At 46.2% G+C, this 27,952-nt stretch overlaps 1 protein-coding gene across 6 annotated transcripts in view; it reads right to left on the bottom strand.

Annotated features, from left to right (window-relative positions):
* The window catches only part of CRACR2A (calcium release activated channel regulator 2A), a 162,228-nt gene extending 134,541 nt beyond the window's left edge, over positions 1–27,687 (bottom strand). For 4 of the 6 annotated variants that reach the window (XM_045830547.1, XM_045830544.1, XM_045830541.1 and 1 more), the window contains exons 1-2: positions 27,453–27,639; positions 8,045–8,205 (exon numbers count right to left, since the gene is read on the bottom strand). The gene's annotated coding sequence lies outside the window, so the exon portion shown is untranslated. Of the gene's footprint in view, positions 1–2,085; positions 2,175–8,044; positions 8,206–27,452 lie in introns of all 6 variants that reach the window. The other 2 variants (XM_045830543.1, XM_045830542.1) reach the window with 2 other exon arrangements.
* Between the last annotated feature and the right edge of the window lie 265 nt (positions 27,688–27,952).

Below are 27,952 nucleotides of genomic sequence, written 5' to 3'. Positions count from 1 at the left end.
ACTGTGGGTCAGGGCTCCCCTCTGTTTCCTCTTCAATTTGCATCCAGTCTGGACCCCAGCCCCACCCCAGCTCAGTGCATTGCAGTTCCTAGATGGTTCTTACCAGGCAGCTCTTAATAGCTTCTCCACCCTTATACAGTCACACTCAGGGTGACCCCTCTGCTCCCATACCACTGGTCCTATCTAAGTTAGCTCAGAAAACAGTGTCTGTAGAGTGAATAGGGAGTTCATGTCTAAGCATTCTCATCCCCACTCAGCTCCTGCTGGAGAAGTCAGGGAGGACTCTCATTTCACAGGCACTGTTAATGGAAGTTTCCTTTACTGAAGTCTATAGAAAAGAGGCAGTGCCCAGGAGATGCCTCCACAGGATAACTGGCTAGTTATTAAGGAAGCCTAGGTGGCATGTGTGTGCTCTGAGGCTGACTGCTCTCATTCCAATGCAGTGGGTGAGGATGGCCCATCTGGAATTCATTCAAAGTGATGTGACCTCATGTAAAAGGGATCTGCAGAAGGGATCAACTCCCAAGACATGGGCAGATCCATCCAACCAGTCAGCACTTTCTCCTGGACCTTCAGCTGGGAAATAAATGGCTCTACTCTCGTTCATGAGGCCACCCCAGTAAGATGGGCCTGCTGGTGTGGGGAAAGATGAACAACAGGAAGGATTCAGGAGCCAAGTGTTCAGACATGTGACACAGGCCTCCCTACAACCTCGCCATGTTGCTCCTCCTCAGCTCCCGGCAGTGGCTCCCACACGTGTGGAATGAAGGGCAAACCCACTTTCTGAGCTTCTTGGGCCTCTTGTGGTCTAAGGAGGACAGCAAACGCTATTCCTGAACAGGTCAGGACAGGACAGGACAGAACAGAATGGACAGGAAGGCGGCTCTCCACACCAGGGATTCTCTGGTGGGCTCTGTAGAACTAGCTCCCCCTCCTCTTAGAAAGCCACTCTCTCCTCTAGTCATCCTGACTCTCATTCTTCCCCCAACCAGGCCTTCTCACTTTCACTCGTTTTGCTTCCACATCTGAAAAGCTCCTATATTTCTCCCATCTCACCAAATTTTATCCACCCCATAGGCAGTGTATTTGTTTCCTAGGGCTGCTATAATAAATGATCAAAAACCAGGTGTCTTAGGACAACAGAAATGTATTTTTTCACAGTTCTGGAGGCCAGATGTGCTAAATCAGGGTGTCCACAGGGCTCTACTCTCCCCTAGGGAGCAAGTCATTCCTTAGTTCTTCTGACTGCTGCTACCTGTAAGCTTTTCTTGACTTATAGCTCCATAATTCCAAACTCTGCCTCTGTTTCTACATGGCCTCCTCTCTCCATCTCTCCTCTGTGTGCCTCTTAAAAGGACACTGATTGAATTAAGGGCCCACTAAGACAATCCAGGATGATCTGAACTGGAGATCTGTAACTGAATTATATATCTCCAAAGACCCTTTTTCTGACAGGGTCACATACATAGGTTCTGGCGGTTAGGACGGGAGCTATCTTTTTACCATTTACCCCACTACAGGCAAGAATTCTCAACCTCACAGGGCATTAGAATCATTTGGGGAGATTTTTTTTTACTACAGATGCCTAGACCTCATTACAGATTCTCAGTTTTGAATGATTCTGGGTAGAGTCCAGGTGTGTATGTAAGTGCTTGTGTGAATGTGTGTTTAAACTTCCCAGTTTCTACAGTACAACCTGGGGAGAGCTACTCTTTTAAGTCTTGATGACTCATAGTATTTCATCCAAGCAGAAATCACAGGTAATGCCAACTTTCTCTGATGGCTTTCTCCTCTAGGATTATTTTCAAGTTGGTTACAAATCACAGTGTCATCTATCTACTGTTTTTTTACTGTTGCACAAAGAATGTCAGGGAGATCATTTAATCCAGTGGTGTTCCACCTTCTCCAATCAATGTCCCATTTTTACAATAAATATTTGGAAACGTTATCTTTACCACCTGAAATAAAACTACTAAATAAGCAGGTTAGCTCATATGCATAATTTAGCTCTAATTATGATATAAAGGGAAAAAAGGAATGCAATTTATAATAAAATAATAAGTATTTCAATATGTAACTACTTACGCACAACTGCACTGGGATGAATGATGAAGTAGTTAATGCTCACTCCTACTTACAATGGATAAGATTAGATGTAGTGCTGCTCATAAGGACTACAAGGAAATAAAAAAGCAGAGAACAACGGAATAAAAATGTTAGGATGAGAAATAACAAACCCACTATCCTGTCTGGATCTGATAACAGGAAGAAGGTAATAACTTTCCTTGAAGTTGAGATAACACGCTGAATTAAATTATAAATGTTAAAGTAGGAAAAACAAGAAAGTATATTATTCTTGCATATGAACTAAGCATTACATATAAGTATAGCAATTTATTGTTCTGAGGCATGAGACAGGACAATGACAGAGTATCACAGAAATATATCTGTAATCTGGAAACCCACCCACAGAGTGGAGGCACACACTCAGTTTTTGGCATTAAAAGTCTTGGAAACAATATCCTTTGTGTCTAGGCAAGGGGAAAAGGAGGGTGGGTTGGAAAAATTTGCTTGGTTGATCTCTAGGAGGAATATCAGAGTAAGAGTGAAAAACAGAGGCAACCCCAAATTCAATCACTGCAATACCTATTTTTTGCAAGTATGTATCATTGCACTACAAATATTAATATATTATTTAGATTAGTATGTAAACTATTTTAAAAACAACTTCTATATAGAAATTCATTGAGATAGTGATGTTTCATGTGCTTTTGTTAATTTAGTAACATGTTGTATGTACAGTGGGGTTGAGTTTGGCTGGGTGGGTGACAATTCACCAATGGACATCGGAACATACAATCATGACTAGCAAGCCTAGCCCCAACCCAGTGATGCCAGGGGCATCTCCCTGTTGTTGTGGCAACTTGAAGTTACAGCACAGATTTCCAAAATGTCCCCCGGGCCTCAGTACTGAGCTCTGCGGGCCTTGCAGCAAGAGCAGCACCTGGGAGCCTATCTGACATGCAGAATCATAAGCCTTGGACGGACCTACAGAGGAATGTGCAAGTTAACAAGACCCCCTGGTGATTCACACAGGACATTTGTGAAGCACTACTTGAGGGACAGCTCTGACCCCACAAAGAACACTGACCCCAACCTCATTCATTTCTCGAATGAGGACACAAGCCCAAGAGGGTAGGTCAACTGTACATTTTGCTCCTCTTCTTGTCAATAGTCCCCTGAGGACAAGAAGAGTGTGGGACATGTCTCTTGTATGTCCACACAGTGTCAGCACAGAGAAGCACATGTGGCTGTAGCCCAGCAGTGTCTGTCATCTATATTCCATCAGGACTCTGAAATCTCCTTTTTAACCAGAAAAAAAAATTGTTTCCATTACTCATCCATTGAAGCACAGCAACAGATCCCCAACAGTCACTTGAACTGAGTTTCAACACCTCTGTTTTGAGTAATTATATCACTAGCATCAGCTATGCCAAAGACCACAGTATTTGAATGAAGAATGGCTGGCCCCGCCCCACTCCCTCTGCAGGGAGGCTGCTGTGGTTAGTGTCACACTCAAAGAATAAGTAAAAAGCAAATGCCCCACTTGTTCTAAGATAACCACAGAGATGATAGATGCTGTGCATGCAAACTTGGGGGAGAAGAAAGAAGAAAGGCAACAAAAAGAAGCCAAGAAAAGAGCCTCCCTCCCTGTGGCAAGAAGCCTGACATGCAGATCCTTCTGCTGGAGCATGAAGTCAAAGGTAGAATATGGTGACCTAGGAACTGTGCTCTCCTGGGCCCCTCCTCCCACACTGCCCCCAAAGCTGGTGGGGCTTAGTAGTCTTTCAGGGTTTGCCCTCCAGCAGAATGCTAATTTCCACCTCCCAGGTGGAAAGCAGCCCAGTGCAGCCATTAAACCAATGACCAGGAATGAGAAAAGCTGAGATGTGGTGCAGGGAAGGCGAGAAGTGGTTTCCTTCAGTCCACCTTTCAGCCCTGACTGAGCCCATCTCCAAAGAGCCCACAGTCTCCAGAGCTGCAGCTGTTGTCACCTTCACCCTGGGCTGTGGTCAGAAAGATGGCTCAACACTGTAACTCACAGTCTCCACTTCCGGGCCTCATTTCCTTCCTTCGTCCAGCAGTGATGAAGGCCCGAGACAACAGAAAACCACCCACCTTGTTACTCCCACAGTGAATTTATTTCTTTTATCACATTCAGGACCCAGCCAGGCACATCCGTGTCACTCCAATGACACATTCGCCAGGTGACACTGCAGCTTCTGTTGACATGCCCTAAGCTCCAAGGACCAGGGTGTGGCCAATGCATCTTACTGACCACCTGGCACAGTGCCTTGCCTTCAGAAGTTGCTACATAAATGCTGAGTCCCTGAAAGAGCAAAGGGGACAGTGGAGACAATTCCACTGTATAGCATGTGACAGACCATAAAGGGTGAGCCATGGTCTCTGTTATTTTCATTGTATGCTGTCTCCGAAGCATGTCAACTCTCACCTATTTTCAGAGATGTTCTCTTATCATTGTCATGACCATCATCACCATGCCACCACCAACAAGAAACTGAAAAGGTGAGAAGTGTAACTGTTAAGCTATACCCTTTAAAAAAAAATTGGAGGGTCCAGCAGAAGTAAGGCTTGCTTGAGTGTGGTTGGTAGGGTACATGAATGTCTCACACGAGATGGACAGCAATTTGAACATTTCAACTAAAATGTCGTATGGTGTGCTTGAGTGTGTGATATTGTTATGCTACAGAATTCATGCTTATGATTTTGTAACAAAAAGGGGCATTATTTGTTCTGGACCCTGTGTATTGGCTAAAACATCAGGCCTACAGCCAGAAGTTTTTGGATTCAGGTGCCAGTTCTGCCATGTACAATTTATGAATCTTGGTCAGGCGACTTCACTCTGTTAATGATTCCTTGTCTATAAAATAGGAATAGGACTATTCTGTCCTGGTAGAGCTCTGGTGATCTGACACAAGTAGCAGAATAACCCATTTGACTGTCTTGTTCATGTTTAGTGCTGGTCTCCAAGCAGCTGCCCTGGCAGTGCTGACGTGACTGGCAAGCAGAGTTTCCCTTCTACTGAGAGATGAGAGAAAGGCATGGGCGTAACAAAGCCACTGCACCCTCAAGCGCCCAGACAAGTAACACAGATGAGCCAACTTGTCACGTATGAAAGAAGCAAAATCACATCCACAAAGAAATCTGTCTTTTCCTTTTCTTCTCGAAAAAGACAACCTCCTCGGCTTTCATTTCCTACTTGAAAGAGCATGAGTACAAAAGCGATTCCCCCTTCCTTCTGAATCTACCATGAGAAAAAGCGGTACCCTCGAGATGCTCGATGGAATAGAGGGAGGGGGAGGTAGTGAGAGAATGTCAAACAGAAGCAGGCCGGAGCTAATGTTAGGTATGCTCAGAAACAGCTGCTACTCAATCCAAACAGTTGTCCACATATAGTTGTTGGAACCCAGTGTTTCTGGTCTTTTTTGATAATTCAAGATATGTCAGAAGTTTTAAATGTTACACATGTTCAAGTGTAGTACAAAATGGCAGTTTCACTCAGTGCAGCAGGACGTGTAATAAGCAGCAAGTGACTGGAAACCACCTGTATCCATCAGTAGCATGGGTTAAATAAATGACGGTACATACACACAGTGGGGCCCTGTGGCCCATTAAAAAGAGTGAGAAAGCTCTCAACATATTGATAGGAAAAGAGCTCCAAGATAAGTGAAAAAAGCAAGGTAGAAAAAGTGTACAGTGTACTATAATTATGTAAGAAATAAAGGGATGGAGGCAGAATGTGTATTTGCACTGACTTGTATTTGCAATAAGAAGCTCTAGAAGAATGTATAAGAAAGTAATAAAAGTAATAAGAGGGGAAGGGGCTGGACAGGCAGATGGAGGCCAGGATAAGATTTTACTAGATCTCTTTCTATAAGGATGTGACTTTTGAACCAGGTAAATATATTGCTTATTCAGATAATAATATAAAAATGTTTTGAATACCAGCCACTATAACCAAAACACATCTACGGGCTACAACTGGCCTGTAGGCCTCTGGTTTACAACCCTGCATTAAGGAATTCTACACTGGGGAGGCAGAGAGTTAGCAGCATGAAGTCCAGATTTTGGAGACAAGCAGGTTCTTCAGTAACTACTATTGAGAACTCTCTTTGAATTGCCTGGCAATGCGTTGGTTGGGCCCAGTAGCTCCTCCTTTCCTAGGGCAACTTCCACAGGATGAGGTGGGGCTCCTCCACTTTGCTCCAAAGTTAAGGCTGCCTGGACCCCAAATGGTCTGTTTGTTCCCAGCCATTAAGCCTCTTCCCAACACATCCTATTAAAGGGTGGAGCAACAGGAGCGTGGAATTCCTCCACTGGCACACAGACAGTAGTGCATGTGTCCCGCTGGGCCCCAACCCAAGCAAAGTTCCCTGCAGAGTGACAAGGAAACAGAGGACACATGCCCCTGCTGCCACTTCTCCCTGTCCCTTCCAGTCAGCACCAGGGGACACTGTTAATATTCACTCCTAGCCCTTTGTATGTCCTAGTCTTATCCTGTGAACGAGCTCACTTCACATTCTGGGTTGAATTGTGGTCTCCAATCTCCAAATAAAGACAATGTAGAGTCATAACCCCCAGTTCCTCAGAATGGGATCTTATTTAGAAATAGGGTCACTGTAGATGTCATTAGTTAAGAGGATGTCACACTGGAGTGGGATGAGCCCCTAGTCCAATGTGACTGGTGTAGTCAAGTGAAGATAGAGACATGGAGAAAGAACACCACATGACAATGAAGGCAGAGCTTGGATTACCAGGCTGCAAGCCAAGAAACACTAAAGATTGCCAGCAAACTGCTGGAAGCTAGGGAGAGACAGGGAAGGTTGGAGAGTGAGCAAGGGCCCTGCCAGCACCTTGTTTTTGGGTTTTTCTCCTCCAGAATTGTGACATAATGTGTTTCTGTTTTTTAAATCATGCTGTTTATGGTATTTTGTTTCAACAGCCCTAGAAAATGAATACCCTTGGGCCAGTTCAAGTGGCAAAGGTATCTGACGCTGTTCATCTCAGGAGGTGCTCAACAGATACTAATGACGCCTCTGTTCAAATGAATGAAAACCCTGGGCCCTTGGCTGATAAAGTCGTAGTGTGTAGGTATGCAGCAAAAAATCAACCAGTAATAATTGCTGAGTGCTGATCTTGTGAAGAACATAAGAGAAATGAAATGCCGTATTACTGCCCTTAAGAAGTTGACAATCTGATCAAAGATTTAAGGCAGACGCATAAAATATAACAACCCATATAATGGCCAAATAAATCAGTGTTACTTCACCTCCCCCCCAGTGAATACCATAGAAGTCACTTGTAACTAAATCCCACTGTACCACCTTAAACTCAATTTCCTACATATTTCATTTTAGCTGCTCCTGATGTGTGTCTGGAAGAACTGGGAAAATTTTAGAATGTCAGTCTAGTAGACAATTTCTAGAAGCTGTTACCACTGCTCTTGGCATAGAACTCACATTCCCTGCCCACTGTGGCTACCCACTGCTGTCCATGATCATTATTTGCTACCCTTGGTGGAAGATTCTCTCATCAGTTTGTTACCAGCTTTCTCTTTCTGTTCAGACAGCCAGACCCCAGAGGGCAGACAAGCCTATTCCACGGCTCTCCACAGATCTGGCAAGTAGAAAACACAAGATCCATGTGGTTTTGGGAGTCCACTTTGGTAAATTGACTAACAGTTTTTAACAGAGCTACAAAAAACCAGAGATGCCTACAGAGATACTATTTTCTGTATCATCATTCAGAACCCTTGCTTATTTGGCCCAGCCTTCTTTCAGGGGGCAGCTCCCACTACACCCTTCCTCCAGTAACCTTTGATTCTTACCATAAGCAAGCCTCATGTCCAGTTACACACCTGGGGGTGGGGAGGTAGCACACCTTGACTGAATCCCCTGGAGCTCCCCCTGAATTCCAGGTGTCTAGGGTCTGGCTGCCCCAGGGTTCCTCCTGCAGCTCTTACCTTGGGAAGAGACGTGGCCGTGCTGAGTGCCAGGTGGCACCCCAGGCTGGATTCACGAGGAAGAGCACAAGTTGCAGCTGCCCCACCCTTGACAAGCAGCCTGACGACCTGACAGTGGCTCCGGGCCAGTGTCCTGAAGGCAGCTGTGGTCAGCGCAGGACCTGCAGGTGGGACACACAGAGGAAAGGTCTCCTCACTTTGACTTCAAGTAATTCATTTTAGGTTCTCAGGGTAGAAAATATTCTTAAAGTCATTTAATTTTCATCCTGTGATTTCTGAAACAAGCTGGCAGCTGGGTTCTGGGTCAGCTATTGCAGCTATTGCTCACCTCAACACCACCACCTCTCCCTTCCTACTTTCTAACAGAACTCCAATTCTGTTCACTGCTCAGGGTAAGCCACCTATGCCCAGTTCAGAGGCCTCATCCAGTCACAGCAAATGCTGGCCCCTGGCCAGGAGTAGGTTAGAGGGGGGCTTCTGACCCAAATCTGGTCATTGAGACATGAGGAGGGGCCTCTCGGATTATTCCTGGGAATGTTTTCCTGGCTCTTAAAAGGAAGACGCAGGAATCCCTCCTTGTTCAGCTACACTGTGACCTTCTGTAGCCACACTGTGACCTTGAGAGGGAAGTGAGAGGGAAGAGCAAAGAAAGACAAAAGAACCTGGGTCCTTGAGGATGTCTTGGACCCACGGACTACACAACCCTGGTGCCACCCTTCCTCCAGACATCATATGACAATAGTAATAAATATCCCCATTGCTTATGTCCACTGTGTTGTAGTTTTTTGCTACCATGGCTAAGATTATCCTAAGTGATGTGCACGCAGATGTTCCCGAGAAGACAGGACCATGTTCCTGAAGAATAATCCCACTATACTGGCTACAACATTCCCAAACATCCACGCCATTCTTTTCTCTCCACCTTTTCTAAGCACTCAGCCCTTTGCCTATACTCATTTTACCATATTTTTAGTTCTACAGTATAAGTCCATTCAGTCATTTAATTGAGAAACATTTTTTACTCCCTATGATGTCACAGACAGATTGAAAAATGAAGCCCTGGAGAGTGCACAGTCCCTGATCATGCCACACACCTCTCAGATCATGCTCTGCACGAACTGGGTGTGCTTGGTGAGGCGCCCACGGCAGTGGCTGTGCCTTGGCTTGCTCCATTCTTCGTCAATTCATGGCCATTGTTGAGGCCCACAGCCACGGGGCTGCTTTCTTCCATGGCTGCTGCGGCAGCAGGGCTACACCTGGATTTTTTAAGCTGACCCTTCTCTTTTTCAGACCTTCATTGCTCAAGTGGGTCATCTCCTACTCTGGGAATCCCACATATGCATGGATTTTCAACTGCACAAGAGGTGGGCTCCCCTAACCACACCCTCCACCCCACTCCCCAAGCTGCTCGAGGGCCAACTGTAGCACCTGGTGATGGTCCTTCTCATCGCCGACTCTCTTTGCAGTGTACACAGCAGTTATAGACTCTGCTTTTAAATCTTTACAGCAGTGCAGTGAGGTGATATTATGCTGCATATTGTACATCCATCCAACTGTGCATATGAAATGAAATTATAACTGAAAACACTTAGTAAACTGTAAAATGCTCCACAAATACACATGATTTAATTACCTTCAATTTACATGTGAGGAAAACACAGATAAGAAATGTCAGGCCAGGTTTAGAACTTCAGAACTAGTGCTATTGTTTTCCTTGACACCATCAAGGGGATGGGTTCTGGGTTTACCTGTCCTCCTGCACCCTCACCCATCAAATTGTTGCCAAGTGAAAATTAGACAGAGAACTTAAAGGAGACCAAGTTAATTTCTCTTAGCTGCTTTTTACTGCTTTGACTTATTTATCCTTAATGAAATGGAGGATTAAGGATGGAGCTGGGAAGGGTGTCTCAGCATGGGTATTGGGGTTCAGAAGCTGTGTCTGAGGCATCTTTGTCTGCTTCTATCTCTCAGTTGGGGGAGATGCTTGGGGAGGAGGGGCAGGAGAGACCATTTTGAACCTGTGGATGAGCCAATGTGTATTTTATGACCTTATCAAACTGTGAACACAAATTCTTTTAGAATTGTGAGTCTAACTGGAATCCAGAGTATAGTTCTGGCATTTGTGTATACATGTGCAGTGTTTTTTGAATAAAGAAATCATAAATGTTTTGTTTGAAAGATGTGAGGCTTGACATTGAAAATATGAAAAGAAAGCAATCACTAAACATCAGCTCTGTAGTTACAGATTCACACAATATGAAAGAGTGCCAGAATTTTATCTTCCACCTGAAGCAGAGGGGGGAATTCTTTGATGCTCACAAGATCTTATTTACTTGTTTATTCATTAATTTTTGATGATAAGAAATTAACATCTATTTTGAACCTAGGTGCAGAAGCTATACTGAGAGCATTATATATTGCTTGCTCTTGTATTCCTCACAAAAACCTTGCATAAATGGCACTTATTACATTAATTTTTAAGATTAGTATATCATGATTCTGAAAGCTTAAATAAGTGGATTCAAGTATCCTAGATGGTAACAAACCACAGCAAGATATGACTATAAATAGGCCTGACTCCAAACCTCTGTTATTTCTTCAACAGCAGACTGAAAAAATACATTTTCATTTCCTTCTTAGTTCCTTCTTTGATTTCAGATCTTCTGTCTAGAATCTGTTTCCTTCTGTCTGAAATACATCTTTTTAAAAACATCCTTTGATGAGGGTCTTCTTACAGCAAACTCTCCTGGTTTTGTTCAGCAGATAATGCCTGCATTTCCCTTATACTTAAAGGGCATTTAGGTGTAGAATTCTCAGATGACGTTTAACATTCTTTTAGCATGTTGAAGGTCTTCTGCCACTTTCTGGCTTGAAAGGTAACTTGTCTTTTCCTTCTGGCTGCATTTAAGGTACTATCTTTGTCTTTGGTGTTCTGCAATCTCACTGAGACATACCTGGTGGTGGATTTCTTTCTATTTATTATTCCTGGGCCTCATGGACATTCTTGAATATGTATATTTTTGGTATCTTCCCTTACTTGTGTAAAATTCTTAGCCATTATATATTCAAATGCTCTCACTCTCTCTCTTCTCCTTCTGGGACTCCAAATAGACATGTTAGACACTATTTTTCATGTCTCAATAAGCCCTTTCATATTTTTCTGAGTCTTTGTCTTTCTGTGCAGCATTTTGGTTAATTGATTTAGATGTAGCTTCTAGCTCATTACTTCTTTTTCAGACTGTCTCTAACATGCTATGAAGTCTGTCCATAGTTTGTAATTCAGCTATTTAATTTTTATTCCTGAAAATTCTCTTTGGTTCATTTAAAAAATCATCTTGGTTATTCTTCAAGATTTTTCTTTGTTGCCTACACATATTTGCAAGCTTGTCTTTAACTGTAATAATTACATTATAGTCATTATTATAGTCAGAACCTGGATATTCTATTATCTGAAGAAGTCCCTGGTCAGTAGTTCCTTTCTTTCTTGTCAGCTCATCAGTGCTGAAAACATTGTTCTTGTTTTTTTAATATTTTATTCAAGATCTTTAGTTTTTTTTCAGTGGGAGGGTCAATCTAAGTGCTTAGCCTGCCATACTGCTGGAAATAAAAGTCTAGCATATTTATTTAAAATTGATAAAATGATGAGAGGGAAAAGTAATCAAATGGAGGTAGGCCCTTAGGACCTAGAATTGCCCACACTGTATTGAAGGCATGTTATGAACACCCTGAACAGTGCATGAGGTGCCTTAGTGAGAAGCCACTCACAGTGTGGCTTGCCCCCAGAGTGGCAGGGCCATGGAGACTTCTTCTGCTGGCACCCTACCCCCAGAGGACCTGACACCACAAATGGCATGACAAAATAAGAGGAGGAGATTTTCAGGAACCTTCCTGTTGGAAGGAATCATTTTATCTCCAAGGGATTAGAGGCCCCTTAGGAGAGGAAGGCCTCCTGAGACTTGTTCCCTAGGTGCTGGTGTGAGCCCTACCAGAGCCACTGGGGCTTGATGGTATCTCTACTTGGAATGCAGGGTACATGTTCTTCCATCCCAGTAGTCTTCTGGGAGTATTCAGAATAGAGGTAGGGGGACCTCGGAGTCCAGGCTGACCTCAACCTCTCCTCCCCATCAACCACACCCAGTCTCTCAGTCCTGCTGACCCCACCTCCTAAATAGCTCTAGAGTCTGCTCACCTATACCTACCCACCTGCCACCACCCTGGCTCAGTACACTACCATTTCTTGCCTGAAATGTAATAATTTCCTAATTGATCTTAATGTATCGACTCCCTACCTCTCCCTTACCTTCTAAATTAAATCCCCACAGCAGCCAAAATCCTCTTTTTTAAAAAATAGAAATTAGATCATGTCTCTCCCAAACTTTTAGGTTATTTCCTATGACGGCTTCAGTGAAGTCCCAGATCCCTAACCTGGCCCACAAAGCCTGGTTTTGTAACCTTACCTGCTGTGGTAAAATTGTTTTAGCCTCTTGGCTTCCTTCTATTTCCTGAACTCATGCAAGCTCTTTCTCCCTGAGGATATCTGCGCCTGCCATTCCTTCTCCAAAGAGCATCCTTCATCCTATTTCCTTTTCTTACTCCTACTCATCTTGTGGGATGCCACTGAAATGTCCCTTCCTTCCCCTCATCTTCTGTCTGTAAGTCTTGTTGCTGAGCTCCCTATCACAAGCATTCTATATGTCTTCGTGTCTTCATAGAGCACTTACCTCAGTTGTGATCCCACAATTGTTTCTGTAGTTTCTGTTCCTTGCCTGTCCTCCCCACTACCTGATAAAAGTTGGTTCATGTATGTCCTGCTTGTCACAATATCCCTGACACAAAGCACAAAGCCTGACATGTAGTAGATGTTGTTCATTCAGAGAACAAATCTATGAGTGAATCTGGCTTTTGCCCCCATCCCTTCACTGGAACTGCTCTTCCTGAGTTCACCCGTGGCCTCTTCATTGTTAATTCAGTGTTTTTTCTCAGCCTTTATACTTGACGCCTCCACATTTGAAACCCTCTATTTCTTTAAGCATTCTCCAACTTTCCTCTTCCTTTGATTCTGAAATATCATTCCTTTGTTTTCTTGTCTCTCTAAGCTCTGTCTCTGAGCCATTTTTGCTGTCTTGCTCCAGCTGCCACTTCCACGTTAGCGTCCTGCATGATTCCAGCCTTCACTTTTTCCCCTAGAGTCTGTGAGCAGTCTTAGTCCTGCCTATGGTTCCAGCCATCACATTTATGCTGGTGAGCCCCAAACCTACAATATCTAGCCCTGACCTAACCCTTGAGCACCAGATCCTCCTTCCTCCTTACATTCTGAAATATCTTCATCTCAATGTCCCCCAGACACCTCAGTCTTCACACTTTCCAAATGGAACCAAGTGTCCTCTCTGCCAATCTTGCTCCTCTTCCAGTATTGCTGTTGCCAATCTGGCTAGTCTCACCACAGAGGTAACCTCTGAAGATAGAAGCCCTGGCATCATCTTGGATACCTCAGCCAGCTCCGTATGCCATGCCCAACTGTTACTTCACTCTGTCTCTTGAATCTGTGCCTGTTCCTTTCTCCGCACTGCCTCAACCTCTGGGCAGTCCCTGCTGTTGCTGGTCTTCACCATCGCCTTGCCTCTTACTGGGGTCCCTCCTTCCAGCCTCCTTCTCCTCTGGTCCATTCCTAGCATTAATGCCAGAGATCTCAGCCCAAAGAGAAAAGCTTCATCATGCCACTTCCAGCTTCACGTCCACCTTTATCCCTAATGCCTGTACAACGAAGCCCATCCTCCTTAGATGATATGTAAGGTTCTTCACATCTACTGCATTTTTCTCTTTTGTCCACCATGTGTATTCCTCTGATGTTCTGTTCCTTCTCATTACACATTTATAGTGCTGAGCAGGGGGTTTCAAACATAAGAGGACATCAGAATCATGTACAAGCCTTGTTCAAATAAAAAAATGCTGAACTTCACCTGCAGAGGTTCTGATTTAGTAAGTCAGAAATGAGGCCTAATATGGACTTTTAACAGGTTCCCAGGCATGGCTGGTTCTTGTGACTCATGTGAGAAATGCCTGTGTAGACTGGTAGAGAGTGGGAGCCCAGGAGCACTGCCCACTTCCTGTATCACTTAACCTTTCCATACCTCAGTTTACCTTTCCATAACAATGGCTAATAATGAGGTACCACATAGGCTTGGGGAAAGATTAAGTGAGTTAATACTCAGAAAGCACTAAAAACAGTGTCTGCTTCATTGTAAGTGCTCAGGAAATGGTAGCTGCCAGCATAGTTTATTATTACTTCTATCATTACTCATAGCCTTGGAGATGAATATCTGCCTCCCTCACTCTTTTCTGCTCAAGGTCTGTTTTCTTTCACTCACAGTCTTCTTTCTTTCAAGAATCAGTGTCTTTTCTGAGGCACCTGGGAAAGCCCTGCCCCCCTCCGGTCCCACCACCCTGGGTCTTCCTGGGCCTCTCCTCTGTGCTCACAAGCTCCAGTGTGCATGTCCTGTGGGAGTGTCAGCCACATGGCCAAGATGTAGGAGACTGTTCTGCATGGCGTGGGTCCAGCTCCCACTCAGAGATACACAGGACCCATGTCCATGGATAGGTTCTCCTGTGGGGAATCAGGCCTGCAATGTACCTAGGCCACTTTGAGTCTTGCTCTTGCTAAAACTCCCTCACCCTGAATTGAGACAGCAAGTGCTTACTGTAACTTCCTAAAATCCATGCTAAACCTTCCAACAATGAGTGTAACTGGTTCAACTACTTTTCCCCTTTCATTTGCAAATACCCCTCTTCTGTGATGTGATTAGTGGCATTGGCTCCTCTGTTTTCTATAAAAGGTAACCACCTAAAGCGAACCTGTGCATAGTAAATGAGGACTATCTGTAATGCGCCAAGAAACCCAATAAAGGCCAGTCATGGCAGAGGCCACGGATTTTGCTCCCTTTGAGAGAAAAGCCATGCTGTCCCTTTTCCTCCACAGGACTTGGTAGTCCATGTGAATGTCTCGTGTCTCATCCACAATGTGGCGGACCCCATCAGCCGGGGTCCACATCACCAAGTAGCTCTCACCTGCTCACCCCTGTGAACAGCATGCCATGGAACTGCTCAAGACCTCTAAGGACAAGAAGGCCTTGAAATTCATCAAGAAAAGGGTGGGGACACACATCCGTGCCAAGAGGAAGAGAGAGGAGCTGAACAATGTCCTTGCAGCCATGAGGAAGGCAGCAGCCAAGGACTGAGCCCCATCCCTTCTGTGTAATAAAACCTGTTTAACTCTGGCTGATGTGGCTAGTGTTGAGTACCAGCCTGTGAACCAAAGAGTCACTGGTTCAATTCCCAGCCTGGGCACATGCCTGGGTTGCAGGCTGGGTCCCCATTTGGGGGGGTGTGAGAGGCAATCACACATTGATGTTTCTCTCCCTCTCTTTCTCCCTCCCTTCCCTTCTGTCCAAAAAAAAAAATCTTTAAAAAGTCTGGGAAAAATTCATTTACAGTCCTGGCCAGGTGGCTCAGTTGATTGGTGCATCCCATATACCAGCTGCATGTTCGATTCCTGGTCAGGACACATGCGTAGGTTGCAGGTTTAATCCCCTTGGGGCATTTACAGAAGGCAACCAATTGATGTTTCTCACATCAATGTTTCTCTCTCTCTCACTGAGTCTTCTCTCTCTAAAAATAATCAATAAAACATTGCATGAGGATTTAAAAGTCTGTGTATATGTGGACCTGCCCAGTTTGAACCTGTCCAGTTCAAGAGTCAACTGCATAACTTACCCTGTTAGGAGCATGGACTCTGTAACTCAAGTGCCTGCATTTGAATTTGGATTCTATACTTACTAGCTTTGTGACTGTGAGCAAGTGCTTAGCTTCTAAGTTGCTCACCTCTACATTAACAATGATAATAATAGTCCCATCTGGTAGCTCAGGGTGGTACCCAGTGAATGAAAGTTGACTTGAACCTACACTAAGTCAGTTGACAGATGTTGACCACATCCATCTGCACTTGCTGACATCATCCTCCAGCCTTTCCTATCTGTGCTTACCTTCACTCTCCACATCCCTGGGCAAATATTTACAAAGGAAGGGCAGAAGCTCTGGATATCAGGACACACTGTGGATTGTTTCTGATGACAACAAAGCCTTAAATTCCCACTAAATTTGCAGGTGTCCCCATGCTATTTTTGATAGAAGCAGTGCCCTGGCTCCCCAGCCACCAATCTGCCTAAGTGTCTTGCTTGGCAGACTGGAGAGCTCTGGACTCAGGACACAGGCCAGGCCTTAATGCCCTAACAAGACCATGCAGCTCACCCTATTGGTAAAGGGCACTAAGGCCTGAGCTGACACCCCATAGACTTATTATAATGGCCTACAAAGCAAATGGTTAATTTAGTCCAACCCGATGAATGGATGGAAACTAATACTGCAAAAAATATAAGCAGCCCCCATTTAAAATGCTTTATCTTTTAAAGTACTTTTGCATTGTCACCATTTCATTCTACATTATGACATGCCTAAGAGATGTGAAGGGCAGTTGTTTTATCCATGAGGCAGCTGAGGCCCACAGTGGACAAGTGGGGAAGCCCTTCCTGCCAGGAGCCTGCTGCCGAACACACTGCTCTGTCTGAGCTCCGTGGTCAATCCGTCTGTGGCCTGGCTTCTGGGCCAGGTCCTAGGAGAACTGCGTCTTATGAGGCCAGCATCAGAACTTCCATCAGGTTGGCATTTGCATTCAGATGGAGCAGGGTAGGAGGACATGAGGCATGACTTAGTCACTCAGCTTCTGTCCTAGCCCAGAACAAGAAAATACACTCAGGAGCACTCATTAGACCCAATCAGCCTGGAGTTCACAGGCTAACTGCCACCAGCAGTGGAATGGATATACGTGTTCTCTGAGTGAGGGCAAGACAGTCAGCTGTCACCATCACTGTGCTAGTTAACATCTCTTTCTAAAGTGCTTCTGTGCCACTCCAGCCTGGGAGGCTTGGCAGGCTGCAAACAGCACGGGACGGTGGCACAGAGAGCGAAGAAGTCAGGAACCAAGGCAGGAAGGGGCAGAGAGGATGAGACTAACCACTGTTACCAGGCCTCTGGCATGGTAAACTGGGAAAATCTACCTTTGGCCCTATAACCAGACTGAAAATAAATCAGGCAGCAGACATGAAAGAATTCAATGATGAGCCCGTTGGTCAAAAAGTTATCACCTGGGCTTCTGTTTTGGTTGGCTTTCCTGGTAAATAACTTTGTACAAAGAGGGTGAATCTCTGAGGTTGGCTGTGCCTGCTTCTACTCCACAGCCTCACAGCACCTTCCACAGAGTTCTAAATACTATCTCTACCCTAATGGAGCACAGTCCATATAACACACATTCAAGCAAATCCTAGAAACTTCTCAAAGTAGACAAGCACATGCCCAGGCAGGACCTGCTATGCTTGACTCTACAGGACATTCCTGTCTACATTGAAGAGGAGGATCAAAGGCCAGAATCACATTCTGGCTCCTCACATCTTTTAGATGGTAAACTGAGTTGGTGGAGGCCAGTGTGGAAGGAAGTAACCCTTAGAAATGTTGCTAGGTTAGAGGCATAACTTATGATATGGATAGAACTTCACTGGTTTAATTTCCACACAGTCTGGTCCACAGACATGGTCTGTTAAAATGAACTTAAGGACACTCATGGAACATTCCTCCCAGGGCTCCCTGTCACTACCTACCATCCAAACTCTGCCATGCTGGAAGGCCCAGCTCTGTTCTTACCTACACCTGCCTACTTAAGCCTTCTCCATTGCTGGTTTCCTTCTAGAGCACATAACCAGTGGTCCTAGTCCCTTGGCAATAGTCATATATGCATCAAAGGAAGTACTATAGCCTTCGTTCTTTTCGTCCAGGACAATGCATGGCACAGACCAGGTGTTCAATAAGTATCTGTTGACCCATTTTGGTTTTTGAGAAGGTTTTTTGGTTTTGTTTTTTTCTGCCATTGACATTCAATAAAACCACATTGATTTATCCCTAAAGTATTAGAAAATTCAGATGTGGTATGTGGTGTAATATGACTGCTATTCAATACAAATTAGAGATTTTTAATCTATTTCTAACTCCAGTAAGTGGAGCTTCTGTGTTTAAAAAAATGTTTTTGTTTGCAATGTGTGATTATATAATGAAGGCCTAGTAATTTTTTTCATTAGCATTCATTTCATTTAGCAGTTTCTTTTTGTGTCTTTGTTTCGAATTCAAGCTGTGGTTCAATGCACTAAAATTGCATTCCTTAAAAAGAAGCTCTATAGTAGACTTTTTTTAAAGAAATTATAGTTGGCCCCACCCCTCTATTTCTGACTGGCCTGTGCCTGAGACAGGTCACCTAAATTGGTGTCAGGGGATTATGCTCCCATTTCACAGGTGTGTTAACAGAGCTCTGTTATCAAGCAGTCTCCACAATCCAGGGGTCAGCCCTTTGTAGAAAGTCAGTCTGGTGAAGAGGGATCAATGGCATGGATGAAGTGTCTGTGATGTAAGTATTTCTACCACAACTAAATGTGTGAACTCAATTTTTTTAGACTTTCTGAGCCTCAGTGTCCTCATCTGTAAAATGGAAATGTTAAGTCCTAGATTAGAAATAGTGCCTGGCACATGGTGGTACTCCCTAAGTTATTGTATTATGCATGAGGCCTGTGTGAATGTCTGTTCAGCACTGACTTCATTCGTAGAGTTAAGCCACATCTACTGAAGCTGGAACCCCAAGCACCAAAGATAAGCCCCAAAAACCTGAGTATGGGTGGACATAGCAGGGGCTTGTACAGTCCATAAAGAGGGTGATGACAAGCCACAAGAAATGTGCCAAGGAGACATACTGCAGAAGATTAAAATGCTAGAAAGAATGCCTGCTAGAGAAACAGGAAATAGAACTAGCCATTTGCAGACAGGACAACCACACGCTAGGAGTAACACACCTTGCCTTGGGTAAATGCAGTCACGCTACAGCAAGACAGCGAGAGGGACAGGAAAGCACATGATCATGACCAAGAACAAGAAACATAGTGACCAAGCCCCTGCTGGCCAGAGAAGACTGAACATCTCTCTGCCTGGAGAAGGACCCATGGTCAAGGCTAAACTTGCACTTCTGCAGTACATGTGTAATTAGTTGAATAGCTTAATTGAGCAGTTTTGTAAACTCCTTTAGCAGTTTATCTATAGTATGTAATAAGCTATTTTCAAGCAAATCCTTTTTGTCTAAAGGCTCCAAGTAAGAATCCTAATGGAAGAGGGCTCATATAACATATACCCAAATCCATGGAGATCCTAGAAACCTTCTGGAGTAGACACCAGTATATGAGGCAGGTCTGGCAGTGCTTGACTCTACACAATGGCATTCCCATCCAGACGGATGTTGTGGAAGGATCAAAGAGTCCAGAATCAAATCCAGGCTCTGAAATTACTATGGCCCTGGGCATGTTACATTTCTGATGTGGCTTCCTCATCGGCAAGGGGCGGATAGTATAACCACCTTATAGGACCATTGGGAGAGATGTACAAAGTGCTGCATAAAGTGCTTAGCAGACTCACAGAAGCTTCTTTGGCTGAAGCAGAGAATTAAAAACCAGAAGGTAACAAGAAACAGAAACAGAAAGGTGGCCCAAGTAGAGAGGGCCTCTGATGGTGAGGTCACTGTGCCTAAGGACGCTAAGACAGAGTGAAGCTGTAGTGATCTTTGGAGCCAGGGTTCAAACCAAGCCCATTAGATGAGAAGATTAAAAAAGTTCTGGAGATGGGGGTAGTAGCTGCACAACACTGTGAATGTTCTTAATGTCCCTGAACTACACACTTAAAAATGGTTAAAATTATAAATTTTGTCATGTATTTTACTGCAATAAAAAAAAGACCAAGTTATAAAAAAGTTCAGAAACAAAACAATACCTGAAAACCCAACTCTCAGGTCACTTCAGACACTAGAACAAAAATAGTGTAAAGAAAAATGGGACTCGCCTTCTATCTGTGGGCTTCTCCAGGGCAGGCAGGGTTGGTGCACCAAAGCCCCAGCCTGAAGGCCCGTGAGTCAAGATCTCCACCACATGGAGCCAATACTTACCCAGCATGTCTTTTTAACTCAAGCTCCCAGAAGATGTGAAAACCAAAAGCTACCACTGTTGGGAACCACCCCGCCTGATTTCAGAAGCTGTAAACACCCCCTCCCCTCACCACCATGGCTAAGGCTGAATGAGCGACCTTTGGACCATAAGCCACTAAGGAGACAAAGCTTATCTTCCTGGCAGGGGCACCACCTCTGCTCCCTTTACTTCACCCTGCTTGGCCCCCAATGCTTGATTGGTTAGCTAATGACAGGTAAGATGCCTCAAGGGAGGGACAACCTAAGACAGGCACGATCATGTGGAGGCCTCAGGGAAGGACTTTGGGGGCTATAGCAAAAGGAGGTGATGGACCCTCACCCCTTGGCTTTGACATAGCTCGAGTCCTCATTCTATCTGCAAGAAGTCTCCTAATCTCTTGGCTGCCTTACTTCCCCTGCCTGACTTAAACCTGAAAAAATGAAAGATGGCAGTACAGCCCTGTGCTGGAAAGGGCAGGCTCCCTGGGTGATCAGGCCTAAGAAAGAATACATAAACTCTTGAGAAAACTGCTTTCCTAAGAATGCTCTCAATTAAATGATAAGAGTCAGAGCAGGAAACAAGTTTGTTTCCCAAAGTTTTGTAGCCCTTTAGCTAACAGACCCTGACTCAGAATAGGCCCTGGTAGTTCTTTGTATGCTATCTATTGTTTGATCCTTACTGCCTGACAATGACTAATGAGCTTTATCTGTATTCCTGGGCAAACTGAAAGCCAATAAAAGCTTGTCAAGGCAAGGGTCGGTGCACTCTCCTCTTTAGAGATTAGCCATGCCGCCCCTTTTCCTCCACAGGGCTCAGTAGTCCATGTGAATGTATCTTGTCTCATCCATAACTCTGCGGACACTGGGGGCCGGTGTCCGTGACATACCATGACCATGACACCAGAGAAAGATCTTGAGATTCTTATGCAGGACAATTCATCTTTCTAGATGGTATCTCCCGATAGTAATTTCTGGCCATAATTTATATGAAAAAAATAAAACTTCCAGCCCTGGCTGGCATAGCTCAGCGGATTGAGCTCGGGCTGCGAACAAAAGCATCGCAGGTTCGATTCCCAGTTAGGGTACATGCCTGGGTTGCAGGCCATGACCCCCAGCAACCACACATTGATGTTTCTCTCTCTCTTTCTCCCTCCCTTCCCTCTCTAAAAATAAATAAAGAAAATCTTTAAAAAAAAAGAAAGACTTGTTTAAAAAAATAAAAATAAATGAAACTTCCAAGGACCTCTTCCTCTCCCCCTCAGTGTTCCCATCTGGGGACAGTGGTGCTGCTGTCCTGTTTAGAAAACCCTTGCCTTTGGGAGGAGAGCCTCTCACTTTCACTCCTGTGCAGGTTATAAAAAGAGTAGCTTTGACAATCCACTTCCTCCTTCTCCACAGAAAAACAAACCCTGGCTGAAGACTCTGGCCAGTGTCTCTAACCCCCTTTGCCATGACCTCTCTGACCTCATTCATATCCCCAGAAGGGCATGCCAACCTAGTACCTCCATGCCAAGGGAGTAAAGGGCTGTCCCTGTGCTCCAAGGACCTGTGGCTGCAAATGCTCGTGGCCTGGGCCTGACCACACAGAGACCCAGCAGCATTTACCAGATGACCATCCCCCACTTCCCAGTCCTTGAAAGACCCTAGAGGCTGGACAAAGTGAGCTGGTGACCCAGACTACTAGGTGAGCCTCCAAGGAGGAGGACCCTCTTGCCATCCACCAACATGCTTTGTGCACTGTGCTCTGTGCTGTGTCACAGACCCCACCTTCGATGCGTCCTCTCCCCTCTCTGCCTGTCCAGAGTCAGCCCACTCTTCTAAGTTCAGCTCAAATCCCACCTCCTCTGTGAAGCCACAAGAAATACCCTTGACTCTGCTTATCTATAAACTCCAACATCCTTGGTTATCTTTTCAGCTCATCCCTCTGGCTGAAGAGATCACACCCTCTCTTCTTAAACCAGATCCCCTGGGACCTGAACTGGCACAGTAAGCACTGATGCTGATTAGGTGACAGAGTCTATTCCCAGCCCTTTGGAGAGTTTTGGTCTAAGACTGGCATGCTGACAAAGACCAACAAGCGAAGGAGGACCCTGGACTACAGAACTTAAGAGCAAGCTCTCAACAGATCAAGTTACCATGACCAATAAGACAAGGGAAGCCTTCACCACAGTCCCTTTTCACACCATTGTGCTCACCTGAGATGGACTGGCAGGTAATTATTCCCATTTCCCTGAAGGGAGAAGAAACTTAGATTTAGAGAGTGAAGCCTGAGGACATACAACCGGTTGCAGAATTGGACCCTGATCTCAGCATTTGGACGGGCAGGCTGAGGAATAGTTGAGGACATGCCCCTGGGACCAAGGCTGCCCAAGTCCGAATTCCAGCTTGGCCTCTTAATAGCTGTATGACCTTCAGCAAGTTACTCTACCTCTACAAACCTCATCTGTAAACTGGGGAGAATGATAATAATAGTACAATGCCTATCCCACAAGTCTGTAATAAGGACTGAGTTTCTTTATGCCAAGCCGTCAGCCATCCCTGGTACAGCCTTTGCATCTGGCCTCTAGGTACAGTGGGAAGAAAGTCCCTGAAGTTCTGTGTGTGATCAGGGTGGGGCTGCAGGAAGTTGATCTCCCTCTCTACATCACCACCAACCTGACCTCACATGCCAGCACGGAGGGTGTGCGCTGACGTGGATTCAATGTGGCAAAGCTGCATGCATTTACCAGGAAAATTTGGGCCAGCTGCAAATCCTGGAGCTCAACACTGAGCAATCGCTAAAGTAAATAAAGTGAAAATAAGCTGATTGCCCAGGGAATAGGAGATATTCCTCTTGTCTGCACTGGTAATTGAGCCATTGTAGCCACCTTCCTACTTCCCCTGTGCTACAGTAAGATTAAAAGGGAGTTAAGGAAGCTGCCTGTCCAGAAACACAAATGTAGTTTAGGGAGGTCCCAGAGCTGGTTCCATCGGGTCTTGGCACACTCACAGCATGTGTGTTAAGTCTTGCCCTTCTCACCTTTCCTCTAAGCCCAACAGGACACAGAACTGCACAGATCCAGCAGAGCACTCAGAGCTGAGGGCTGGGCACTGAGCCAATCCAGCCCCGTGCCAGAGATCTCTTGCATGAGGCACAGTTCCCTCCCTACCATGAGTTCTCTGACCTAGCCACACATTTTCCCCAGCCCTGAGCAGGGCATCTCTACTCTGTGTATAAGGGGTCTTCAACACAGGTTCAGTGGGAACAGAGGCCCTTGGACTCTGGACCACATGTGAAACCTGTCTGCTCCAACCTCCCTGCATCTCCTAGAAAGGCCTGGAGCATCGCCCACTGTCAGGCTCTGCCCCTGCATACGCCTCCCCTGGCTGGCCCATCCCGGATGTGTCAACAAGCAGGCCGGATAAGCAAGCCCTGCTGACATTCAGAGAAAGCCAGGGCTGGGAGCCAAAACAAAATGATGAAGGGAATGCACTATCTGCAAAAGAATCTGTCACAAAACAAAATTACATTCCTCAAGCTAGGAGAGACCCTGTATGCAAATTTGTCCATCAGGCAGTGATCCCTCTAGTTACCCCCAGCAGACAAGGGCCTTTAGGAACCCATTCCCAACAATGGCCTGCCTTCAAAAGGGTCTTTCTAGGTTCTACCCAGTACATACATCCACATATGTGACTTAATCTGAAAGGGTGGAGTGGGTACCAGGTAAGAATGAACCAGACCTGAAGCCAAGGCTGGTTTGAACAAGGTGTAGCACCTCAGCCTCAACCACAAACTCATTTGTCGTGCAGATGAAGTCATCCTAAATTGGCCATTGGGAGTAGCTTCCAATGGGAAACAAAGACCCAAAAGGTCACTCTGGAGTCCGAGATGAGGGCAATTGAGTAGGGGGCCAGCATAATGCCATGCTGAAGGCATAGGCACAGTCATAGCCAAACTGCCTGGTTCAAATCCCACTTCTTCCATTTACTGGCCAGATGATTAATGGGTATGATATTGCCTGTCCCTCTATTAATTGTTTTATAAAATGGGGATGATAGCAGGTGCCTACCCAGTTGGTTTGTGGTGAGTCTTAAACAAGCAAACGCATGTCTGGCACTTAAGGTATACAAGGTCTCAGTTGTCCTGAGGATGACCAGTGTGCCCGGGACGTCCTGGCTTATGCCTGTTGTCCCAGCATCATTATTAATACTCTCCCTTCCTCTCTCACAAGTGAACAGGTTGCACAATAAATTTTAAGGCTGACTGGCTCTTGTCCTTTTTTCTGTCCACCTGGTTATCTCCCTGCTTTGTGCTGCCTCTGAGTACCGGGGAGCCAGGTTTCCGAAGTGTATGGCCCCAGGATAGTTCTTCTCATGCTACTAAAGTGCCTGTGCCATAAACTCAGTTTTTCCTTTTTTCTTCACTTTGTCTCTCTCTGTCCTTCCCCTTCTCCCATAGCCACCCTCCCTCCCTGGGTCTTCCCTGTCAGTGCCTGAGGGGGCCGTGAGTGCACACACAGTCCCTTTTGTGCGCTGACCCTGCACACTTGGGTGGGACACTTTCTGGCTCTCTAACTAAACTATGCCTTACCAGATTTCTCTTAGAGAAAGGAAACAATTTGAGATGTCAAAGAAATTACCTGGCTACTAGACGTATGCGTAGAAATAATGTGCCATTTCGGGTATATGCATGAGTTTGTATTATTTAAGAGGGGAAAAAAGAATAAGAGCTTGAAATGGTCCACAGAATGCTGGAGCCTATCTATAAAAACCACCCCCAGGGCTATTTTATGGGAGAGGCCAGAGGCTGCTCTCCAAGCAGCTGCCTCCCCACATAGCAGAGGTGAGAGCAAAACCTGGGAGTCGGGAACCCACGTTTGATCTCCTCTCTGCTATTCACTAACCACTGGCGAAGGGCCATGATTTTCTGAAGTCCCAGTTTCCCCATCTATAAAGCAGGGCACACTTGTCCCTCGATCACTGGATGCAATGATGTTGTAAGAGGCCCTGGCCTCTTCTTTGGCTCCTGAAACTGCACTTGTGGAATTCCACAAGTCTGCAACCACATCTTTAGGGCCTCCTAGCCCTTTACAGAAGTAAAGGAGGGAACCAAACCTGGACAATATGATAACCTGAACTAACTCTAGCCTAATGAGTCCCCTCTGCACTGAGACAGAATACAGAATTGTTCCAGACGGGAGAAAAGCAAGGGAGTGATGCGAATTCAGTGACAGATACCAGGGGATTCCCCCCCACACTCCCTCAGCACAACTTCTCCCAGCTGCCTTCCAGCATCCCAGCAGCCGACAGGCTCAGAAAGCACACTCAGCTAATTCACAGCAAGGAGGCTTGAGGCAGGGGATGCAGAACTAGCGGCCGCACAGGCCCTGTCCCCGTGCGTGATGCCATCACAGGCTCGCACATTTCCAATCACCCACCAAAACTGACCACACTCCTGGGGTTCCCTGCCCAGCAATGGAACCCAAATCTCCATCACCATGGTCTCCCCTCTGCTCTGGTCTCTGACATTTATTCAGCTACCAGACTGAAGCTATTCCATCTGTCTCTGGGTCCAAATCCCTGCCCTACCACCTATTAGCTGTGTGACCTTGGACAAGTTATTCAACCTCTGACTCTCAGTCTCCTCCTCTACAAAAGTTGTAGAAATAATAATCTCCTCAGAAGGCTGTTGGGAGGATTAAATGAAATCATGTGTGATAATGTCCTGCCATGGGCCCTGGCCCATTTCTTCCCCCGACACACATGCCTTTTAGCAATGTCTCTGGTCGTGCCCCTTCCTCTCCATTCCCAACAGCCCTATTCAGCCCCACATGGCCACCGCAATCTTCTTCCCAGGTTCTCATCCCACAGCTTTCTTCCCTTTTAGTGCATCCTAAATATTGCTCCAAATGCCAAGTTCTTCTGAACCCAGCCCCAGTAACACCATTCCTCCTCCCATAAAAATATCCCCAGGACTAATAATGAAGTTCAAGTTCCCCAGGCTAATGCTCCAGGCCTTCCACCATTCCTTACCACAGTTCCCAAAATTCCAGCTGTCTGGTCCCAACCAACATTCTCACCACATTGCCACTACATTTCCCCTTATTCCTAGACACACACCCTCCATGACCCTGCTCAGGCATCCCTCCCCAAGAAATGTCCTAGTCTCCTCCCCAAGGCACAGCCTAAGTGCCACCTCCAGAAGGCCATCCTGATCACTCCTTCCAGAAGTGACCTCCCTCCTCCAAAGTCCCCTAGACTCATGGCATTCATCCCTCTTATAGTAGAGTACTGAAAGGCAAAGGGACTGCAGGTCATCTGAGAAGTGTCCCAGTTATCATTCAAAAATATGCAGAGGGTAGCTCTTATGGGCACACACCACCCAAAGAGGATGAGTGCATGGTGATTTTACCGAAAAGGGACATGAACCCTGGCCCCTCACTCTACAATTCTGATTCTATAAGGAGTAAGCTGTCCTATTTCATACCCCTATGCCCATATCCTTAATAAGAAGATTCTCTATTATGGGGTGGCTTCTTCCAGAGACACAGAACTCACTATCTCAAGAGTCAAGTTCTTTCTGTGGAACTCCATCATCCCTGGGGACTTCCACCCATAGGTCCTTTCTGCCCTCTGGAGTAACACAAAGCTAATTCATTCAGTATTTCTGGTATCCCCCTCAGACCCAAACACAGGGCAGGTTCCCAACAAGTTCATCATAAGTGAACAGACATACGGATTTTGAGGGCTTTCCTACACGCTCAGCTATATTCACCACGTCCCCGTGCATTCATACACACACTCACACACTCTCATACCTGGGCCAGAGTTGGCAAGGCTGGCTGAGTCACGCGCCAGACCACAGCACCGGGGGGCCAGGGAGGAAGTACAGTCCCAGCAGCAGCTCATTTCCTGAGCTTCTTCCTTTGCTCTGGGAGGCTCGCTCTTTCTGACTTTCAGACTCTGTCTCTCCCAGTTCTTTGTTTCTACACATGGCAACAGTCGTGTTGCTGTCCTGACCCACATGGCAGGAGCTCCTAGCACTGACCTGCAAGTGAGGAGGTCTGGTTTCTAGACCTGTGACCCTGGGCCAGTCACTTCACTCTGGAAAACGAAAAGGCTGGATTGGCCAAAGGATCTGTGAGGTCCCTTCCTGATCTCAGCCCTCCTTCAGTCCTCTCAGGGCTTTCTGTGACAGGGATATCTAAGGGAAGGGAGCAGGGGCCTGGCCCGGCCTGAGGACAGGGGTCAGGCCCCAGCTGCTGCCGCCCGGAGCACAGTCTCCAGCTGGACCTCCCAGGAACCCCATGTGCTGCACACACACTTGCTCACTTGGCTGCCTCGGGGAAAGCAGGCAGGACGTGCCATCCTCCCGGGCTGCACAGCACCGGCCAAAGGGGTCTGGGAAGACGCCCACCCCTTTACCGTCCTCCGCCGTACCTCGGTAGTCACCGCCTTCCCTCCTAGCTGCCAACGCCACCGCCTGGCTCACAGCTGTCAGGTAGCCGCCCGTCCCTTGGACTGCTCCGCCTGACTCTCCCCGCCCGGAACCTCCGGCAGCGGCGGCGCAGAAGGGGAGGCGGCGCCCGGGAGCCCGCGCTGCGGCCGCCACCCCCTGGGCGCCCTCCGTCCGGTATCTGCACGCGCCACGCAGGGAGGTCCGGGACCACCGGAGGAGACCTCAGGTGGCCAGGGAGCCTGGGCCGCGAGGGCGGGGCTGCGGCTGACTTAGCCTACCTAACTGGTCAGGCCATCTGGGCCACTCTGTTCCCGAGTCCCCCTAAGCCTCTTGTCCTGCTTCCAGAATGTTAACAGGTTGCAGAGCCCAGCAT

The sequence above is a fragment of the Phyllostomus hastatus genome, unplaced genomic scaffold, assembly GCF_019186645.2.
Source record: "Phyllostomus hastatus isolate PE091 unplaced genomic scaffold, TTU_PhHast_1.1 phas_contig_152, whole genome shotgun sequence".
Classification (NCBI taxonomy): Eukaryota; Metazoa; Chordata; class Mammalia; order Chiroptera; family Phyllostomidae; genus Phyllostomus; species Phyllostomus hastatus.
This window is presented reverse-complemented; position numbering and strand designations above follow the sequence as displayed.